Consider the following 8,953-nt stretch of genomic DNA (forward strand, 5'->3'; position numbering starts at 1 on the left):
GTGTGTGTTTCTTTACACAAATAGCATTCTTTGATCCAGATAGGCCGATACATATTTGCATTGAATGGATATGTACAAAGTATCACTTGAGCAAAAACTTCTTCCCCTCTCTCTTCTCCTCCCTCCCGTTTTCCCTTCCCTCTCTCTTCTCCTCCACCCTCCCGTTTCCCTTCCCTCTCTCTTCTCCTCCACCTCCCGTTTCCTTCCCCTCTCTTCTCCTCCCCCTCCCTCCCGTTCCCTTCCGTCTCTGTTCTCCTCCCTCCCTCCCGTTTCCCTTCCTCTCTCTCTTTCTCCTCCACCCTCCCGTTTCACTTCCGTCTCTGTTCTCCTCCCTCCCTCCCTCGTTTCCCTTCCCTCTCTGTTCTCTCCGTCTTCATCCTCCGCTCTCCCTCCTCCCTCGCGCTCCCGCCCAGTGCAAGGGGCGTCCTGGTGGTTTCCATGGCTCGCCGTGCCGTAAAGTGAGGGAAAATGTCTGATTCCTCTCCTGTGTATCTAATCTTGATCCCGACCCGGGCGTTGTTCCGATCATTCGCAACAAAAAAAAAGCATGGCTATTACAACTATCTACCAAATTCAAAACCACGCTGGGATGTGTGGGGCTTCATCCAAGTGACTTTAACACGGGTAAGATGTCAAATACAGCCTAGTCTACAATGTAGTGAATCCTACGTGTAGGTTGTATTCGGTTGCTAGCTATATCGCTAGGTACGTCCACAAAACGTAGATGGGCAGCTAAATGGTTGCCGTTATTATTCTACAATACAGCCAGCCAATAATGAATGTTCTTAGAACGTTCCTTTACCGACGTTGAAACAAAGTTGCGCCCACGACGTTCCAATGTTATTGCCAGTTGCCACCCCGACGCTGTGTCGGTAGTTGGTACGAATTCCCTTGACGATGATGACTCGGTGACAGAAAGACAGTCCTATGTAACTTCATCCTCATCACTGGCCTTTAGTTAAGACGTTAGCTTGTTCCACAATGTCACCTGACCCGACGACCAGTCATTGCTCCAGGAGAGAATGAGCAGAGAGCCTCTGTCTTTAGAGGTTGAGTCCAATACAGGACTCTCATCATTCATGATATAGGCTGTGGAAGAACCCATCACAATGAAGTTTAGGTCTATAGGTCTAGTCTAAACTAACCTAGTTTGTCTGTATAGGTCTAGTCTAAACTAATCTAGTCTGTCTGTCTGTCTGTCTGCCTGTATCTAAACTAACCTAGTCTGTTTCTGTCTGTCTGTATAGGTCTAGTCTAAACTAACCTAGTCTGTTTCTGTCTGCCTGTATCTAAACTAACCTAGTCTGTCCGTCTAGGTCTAGTCTAAACTAACCTAGTCTGTCTGTCTGTCTGTATAGGTCTATTCTAAACTAACCTGGTCTGTTTCTGTCTGCCTGTATCTAAACTAACCTAGTCTGTCCGTCTAGGTCTAGTCTAAACTAACCTAGTCTGTCTGTCTGTATAGGTCTAGTCTAAACTAACCTAGTCTGTCTGTATAGGTCTAGTCTAAACTAACCTAGTCTGTCTGTCTGTCTGTATAGGTCTAGTTTAAACTAACCTAGTCTGTCTGTCTGTCTGTATAGGTCTAGTCTAAACTAACCTAGTCTGTCTTGTCTGTCTGTATAGGTCTAGTCTAAACTAACCTAGTCTGTCTGTCTGCTTGTATAGGTCTAGTCTAAACTAACCTAGTCTGTCTTGTCTGTCTGTATAGGTCTAGTCTAAACTAACCTAGTCTGTCTGTCTGCTTGTATAGGTCTAGTCTAAACTAACCTAGTCTGTCTGTCTGTCTGCCTGTATCTAAACTAACCTAGTCTGTCTGTCTGTCTGTATAGGTCTAGTCTAAACTAACCTAGTCTGTCTGTCTGCTTGTATAGGTCTAGTCTAAACTAACCTTGTCTGTCTGTCTGTATAGGTCTAGTCTAAACTAACCTGGTCTGTTTCTGTCTGCCTGTATCTAAACTAACCTAGTCTGTCCGTCTAGGTCTAGTCTAAACTAACCTAGTCTGTCTGTCTGTCTGTCTGTCTGTCTGTATAGGTCTAGTCTAAACTAACCTAGTCTGTCTGTATAGGTCTAGTCTAAACTAACCTAGTCTGTCTGTCTGTCTGTATAGGTCTAGTTTAAACTAACCTAGTCTGTCTGTCTGTCTGTATAGGTCTAGTCTAAACTAACCTAGTCTGTCTTGTCTGTCTGTATAGGTCTAGTCTAAAACTAACCTAGTCTGTCTGTCTGCTTGTATAGGTCTAGTCTAAACTAACCTAGTCTGTCTGTCTGTCTGCCTGTATCTAAACTAACCTAGTCTGTGTCTGTCTGTCTGTCTGTCCCCAGGCGCCCACCCCCTCTTTCAGAGCCATGTCATTGGGCAGCAGTGGAAGCAGCAGCAGTGGAGGTGTCAGCCTCCCAGTGGAGGTATGGCGTGTGGTCCTGGCCTACCTACCCCTCCCGGGGCTGGGCCGCTGCAGCCTGGTGTGCAGGGCCTGGAGAGAGCTTGATCCCTCTCCCTGGATAACACCCGCTGGAGACAGCTCTGCCTGGGCATGCCTGAGTGTCCCCACACCCCCAACTGGCCCAGGTACCGTAGTGGAGATGGACGTTCTCTCTTTCAACTATGACAGGGTTCTTCAATTCCGGTCCTGGAGGGCCCGAAACACTTCTGTTTTTTTTTATTTCTACCTGGTAGTTAATTGCACTCACCTGGTGTGTCCCAGGTCTGAATTAGCCCCCTGATTAGAAGGAGAGGATGGAAAAACAGAGGTGATTCACGCCCTCCAGGACCGGTGAAGAAACCCTGAACTATAAGGTCTCGTCCCACTACCTCTAACCCTGTGTGTCTGTCTGCCTGTCTGTCTGCCTGTCTGTCTGTCTGTCTGCCTGCCTGTCTGTCTGCCCACATGTACCCAGCCGGCCCCACCTGGAGCCGTCATCCTGGAGAAGCCCTAGAGGCATCATGCCTCGCCAGTCGTAGCCTGGTCGCACCACGCCCACCCTGAGCTCCAGCCCTCCGCCTGCCTGCACCTGTTCCGCTCTCCCCGGAGGAAGGAGAGGAGGGTGTGGCAGGTGGGGCCTGCGGGAGCTGGAGACGCTGAGGGTGGCGTTGGGTGTAGCGGGGGCGATTTACCGGTGGTGCTGCACCCGGGGTGTACGAGGAGCAGGCGGAGCTGCTACTGAAGGTGACGGACTGATTGTTTTCTGTTATGATGAGTTTCTGGTATTGAGAAGTTCAAGATGCAAGAATTGACTTAGACATTCTGTTGGAGATTTTATACCGGGTGTTTATTGGATCACGGAAAGCTCGTGGGTTCATCTAACCAACGGACATGGCTTTTGCCCTTCGTCAGTTGAACTGACTTGAACAAAAAACCCTCTACCTTATATACCCTTCTATTAACCCTCTTCCCTTGGCATACATCTGTAACTCATGGGCACTCCTGTCTTTGATGTTCATCACTCTTTACCCCAAAGTCACTAACCTGCCCATCACTCATGCTATCCTAAACATCACTAATCTACCTTGACATAATGGAATGTAGACTTCCTGACTCAAACCCATTATCGACTAACTCTTGACTTTTCACCCATACCGTGACGTGACATCATCACACTATGTAAACCATCATATCAGTTTCCTACGGCTGCTGTTGTCTTATCATGTATTACTGCCACAATGTCTAGTTAAAGGGTCTGTCTGGGATTCATACATCAATTTCTAGACATTTAAATTAATTATATATTCTTTATTATTGTTTGAACTGCAGATTGTCCCTTTAAATTAATCTGGAGCTGGAAACGATGTGTTTAATATCTGTTAATATCAAGTATTGTAATGTAATAAGAGCTGCATTTTTTGATAAATGAAAATCTTTGACCTTTGACCCTGCCAGGTGCCTGTGAGGTGGTGGGGGTTAGGGAGGCTGGGGGACGTGGCTCTCCTGGTCAGGTCTCTGGACCAGCAGTGTCCCCAGCCAGGTTACAACCTGATCTTCTGCCTGCTGGTTCTCCACCGTCGTATACAAGGTACATCAAATCAGATCACAATTTATGAAACCCTTTTTTTACAACAGTAAAGTTGTGACAGTGCTTTTGGCAGACTGGCTGGCTGACCGGCTGGGGTGTCTGGCTGGCTGACCGGCTGGGGTGTCTGGCTGGCTGGGGTGTCTGGCTGGCTGGGGTGTCTGGCTGGCTGACCGGCTGGGGTGTCTGGCTGGCTGGGGTGTCTGGCTGGCTGACCGGCTGGGGTGTCTGGCTGGCTGGGGTGTCTGGCTGGCTGACCGGCTGGGGTGTCTGGCTGGCTGACCGGCTGGGGTGTCTGGCTGGCTGACCGGCTGGGGTGTCTGGCTAGCTGACTGGCTGACTGACTAACTGGCTGGCTGACTGGCTGGCTGACTGGCTAACTGGCTGGCTGACTGGCTGGCTGACTGGCTGACTAACTGACTGGTGTGTCAGTCAGTCAGTTCTGTGGCTTTAAGCCTTTAACTGGGTTTGCTCTGCACCTTTAGAGGCTCTTAGCAGTGGTCATCTGTTAATACTCTGTTAGAGCTTGCTGCAGTTTCACATTTTATCTGTATCTCTCTCTGTCTCTGTCTCTCTCTGTCTCTCTCTCTCTCTCTCTCGCTCTCTCTCTGTCTCTCTCTCTCTCTCTCTGTCTCTCTCTCTCTGTCTCATTCTCTCTCTCTCTCTGTCTCATTCTCTCTCTCTCTCTCTCCTCTCCCTCTCTCTACCTCCTCCCTCCCCCAGACGTCGTCAGGTCATGTCCAGTTGGACAACTGTAATTTCGAGGGAGCTCAGCTGCAGGTCCGAGGGCCAGAAACCTGCCACGCCCGTTCTTCTCATTCTCACAGGGAAGCTCCCACCCACTTCCTAGGCGTGGCCCCTAAGCCTATTGGATAGCTGTGATTTCTCAGGAAGTGATTCGGCGTCCGTGACGTTGAGGGCGCTCCAGTGACAGGCGGAACTGGGCCTGTAAAACATCTGGCCGCTCTGGCCCGAATCTCTCCACATCCTGGGCCTCGCCTGGGAGTAGGTAGCCCAGCTGGAGACACCCTGGGCGGGCATTCTGGAGCCGCCGGCCCCCTGGGGTTACCGTCACCCTGGAGGACTGGAGGAAAGGAGAAACGGAGAAGAGGAGGAGAGGAGGAGGAGGAGGGGGGAGGAAGGAGTGTGTCAGGATACGGTGATTGAGGACGCTGGAGCGAAGAGAGCGCTCGTAGCGGAGGAGGAGGAGGAGGAGGAGGAGGAAAAGAGGAGAGCAAGGTTCAGGACAAGGCAACAACAGTCTAAACTACAGACTGGCTCACAGTCACCACAGCCTCTCTCATCTCCTCAGACCCAACCAGGACGACAGCCACCCCCCTCCTCCCCCGACTCTCCCCGCTGACCCCTGAGATCCGAACCCTGACCGAGGAGCTGCAACGCGACCCCGAGCCCAAGCGCTGGTCGAGACAGTGCAGGGTTGCCGTAGCTGAGGCGCTGCCTGTTCCGGGACGGGAAGGGGCGGCGTCACGTGTGTAACCACGAAACGCCCGGCTGGAAGGAAACGTGTTCCCGGGGGCTGACCTATGCGGTGCGCTACGTCCAGAAACACCACGGTAACCAGACAGGGTTGCCCGATCTGATCGGTCGGTTGGATGATCGGTGGGTCGGGTTGAGTGATATATGTCCTGCCTGTTAACTGGATGTGTTAACGGTGATTTGTGTTCCAGATGGTGATGCTCCGTACGAGGTGTGTGAGTGTCGTGCGTCGGGGTTATTCCTGCGCCTGTCGCTCAGGGTCTGATCGCTGACAACAACATCCACTCCAACGGGAGGCGGGCTTGACATCCGCAAGGGGCGGACCCCATCATCCTGGTAGCTCTAGTTCATTTTATTTCTATCTGCAACGTTCAGTGGGTTTCACATCCCTGATGGTCTATATATCTATCCTGTGGGTTTCACATCCCTGATGGTCTATATATATATCCTGTGGGTTTCCACATCCCTGATGTCATATATCTATCCTGTGGGTTTCAGCATCCCTGATGTGTCTATATGTCTTGCATCCTGTGGCTTTCACATCCCTGATGGTCTATATATCTATCCTGTGGGTTTCACATCCCTGATGTCTATATATCTATCCTGTGGGTTTCACATCCTGATGGTCTATATCTATCCTGTGGGTTTCCCACATCCTGATGTCTATATATCTATCCTGTGGGTTTCACATCCTGATGTCATATATATCTATCTGTGGGTTTCACATCCCTGATGGTCTATATACCTGTGGGTTTACATCCCCTGATGTCTATATATCTATCCTGTGGGTTTCACATCCCTGATGTCTCCATATCTATCGTCTGGGGGTTTCCACATCCCTGATGGTCTATATATCTATCCTGTGGGTTTCCACATCCTGATGTCTATATATCTATCCTGTGGGTTTCACATCCCTGATGTCTATATATCTATCCTGTGGGTTTCACATCCTGATGGTCTTTATATATCCTGTGGGTTTACATCCCTGATGGTCTATATATCTATCCTGTAGGTTTCACATCCCTGATGTCTATATATCTATCCTGTGGGTTTCACATCCCTGATGTCTATATATCTATCCTGGTGGGTTTCCATCCCTGATGGTCTATATATCTATCCTGTGGGTTTCACATCCCTGATGTCTATATATCTATCCTGTGGGTTTCACATCCCTGATGTCTATATATCTATCCTGTGGGTTTCACATTCCTGATGGTCTATATATCTATCCTGTGGGTTTCACATCCCTGATGGTCTTATATATATCCTGTGGGTTTCACATCCCTGATGTCTATATATCTATCCTGTGGGTTTCCATCCCTGATGTCTATATATATCTATCCTGTGGGTTTCACATCCCTGATGGTCATTATATCTGTTTCCTCTCTAGTACACAGCAGCTTTGTCAAGTGGCTGTCAAATCATATGTCTTTCATCTGGTGAAGTTAGTATGACATTGGTGGTCTGTCTGTCTGTCTGTCTGTCTGTCTGTCAGTCATCTGGTAGGTTAGAGAGGACATGGTGATCTAAAAAATAACAACTGATCAAACTTTCTCTCTCTCTCGCTCATACACTCGTGCAACAGGAATACACAGCGGTTTGCGTTCCGGCATCGTGGTCCTTGGCATTGCTGGGAGGGGTTCCATCCTTAGAAAACGAGATCTATGGGACAACAAGGAGGCGGGAGTCTACATCCTGTTCAACGGGAACCCTGTAGTCAGGTAGGAGGGGGAGGAGTCTACATCCTGTTCAATGGGAACCCTGTAGTCAGGTAGGGAGGGGAGGGAGTCTACATCCTGTTCAACGGGAACCCTGTAGTCAGGTAGGAGTGGGAGGAGTCTACATCCTGTTCAACAGGAACCCTGTAGTCAGGTAGAGGGGGAGGAGTCTACATCCTGTTCAACAGGAACCCTGTAGTCAGGTAGGAGGGGGGAGTCTACATCCTGTTCAACAGGAACCTGTAGTCAGGTAGGAGGGAGGAGTCTACATCCTGTTCAACAGGAACCCTGTAGTCAGGTAGGAGGGGGGGGAGTCTACATCCTGTTCAACAGGAACCCTGTAGTCAGGTAGGAGGGGGAGGGAGTCTACATCCTGTTCAACAGGAACCCTGTAGTCAGGTGCAGGAGGGGAGTGAGTCTACATCCTGTTCAACAGGAACCCTGTAGTCAGGTGGGAGGGGGAGGAGTCTACATCCTGTTCAACAGGAACCCTGTAGTCAGGTGGGAGGGGGAGGAGTCTACATCCTGTTCAACAGGAACCCTGTAGTCAGGTGGGAGGGGTCTTTTGACCAGGGCTCAGTGAGCATACTAGGAAGACATTTGAGACACAGTCTAAAGTGTTGTGGTTTTTCCACTTCAACATGATGATGGCAGTGTTCTGTCTGGGACATTTAACACTTATCTAGATATTATACATTTATTTGACACTCTCTCTCTCTCTTCGCTCCCCACCCTCTCACCCTCCACCTCCCCTCTCCCCCTCCACCTCCCCTCTCCCCCTCCCCTCTCCACCTCCACCCTTCTCCACCTCCCCTCTCTCCTCTCCACCTCCCCCTCTCCTCTCCAACTCCCTCTCTCCACCACCCTTCCCCCTCCCCCTCCTCCTCCAGTGGTAAACCATATCTTCCAGGGGTCGGGCAGGGATAGCTGTGAATGAGAACGGCAGGGGGTGATAGTCGGTACATACTAACACACACAACCTGCACAGCGATCTTTACTGAACTCTCCCTCCCTCCCTCCCTAACACACACACAACCTGCACAGCGTCTTTACTGAACATGGGAAAAGTACTTTATGAATGAAATGTATTATTAGTGACCATTATGTAAACGCATGCACTTTAATGCCATCTCCCCCTCTCCTCTCCCTCCCTCTCCCTCCCTCCCCCTCTCCCTCACTCTCCCCCTCCCCCCCCCTCCTCTCCCTCCAGAGAATGTGATCAGGGAGAACCAGTGGGGGGGTGCAGACATCAGGCGGGGGAAGCGCCGTCCTCAGGAACAAATACATCTGTCATGGCTACTCTGACGGGGTGGTGGTGGGGGAGAGAGGCCGTGGCCTCATAGAAGGGAAACCACATCTACAGTGAGTAACACACACACACACACACACACTTCCTGTTCGCTGACGTCACTTTCTCTCCTCTCCTCTCTTCATCTCCTAGGCAACAAGGGCTGTGGTGTGTGGGTGATGTCCTCCAGCCTCCCTCAGCTTGGGAAACTACATTACCTATAACCGCATACTACCGAGCTGGCCGTGTTCTGCCGGAAGGACCCTGATGGGGGCGGGAGGGTGGAGCAGGAGGGTGGAGGAAGAGGAGGAGGACAGGAGAACTCCATGAGGAAGAGAGCTGCTGGCGTGGGAAGGTGACCTTGACAGCGAGGACGAACGCCTCTCCGCCCCGGCGCTCATCAGCACGGCTCTGGTGGAGGGAAACGTGCATTAGCAATGG

At 50.5% G+C, this 8,953-nt stretch overlaps 1 pseudogene; it reads left to right on the forward strand.

The window, feature by feature from the left end:
• Positions 1–476: 476 nt before the first annotated feature.
• LOC123490618 lies at positions 477–8,947 on the forward strand (annotated as a pseudogene).
• The last annotated feature ends 6 nt before the right edge of the window (positions 8,948–8,953 follow it).

Source organism: Coregonus clupeaformis, unplaced genomic scaffold (assembly GCF_020615455.1).
Source record: "Coregonus clupeaformis isolate EN_2021a unplaced genomic scaffold, ASM2061545v1 scaf4219, whole genome shotgun sequence".
NCBI lineage: Eukaryota > Metazoa > Chordata > Actinopteri > Salmoniformes > Salmonidae > Coregonus > Coregonus clupeaformis.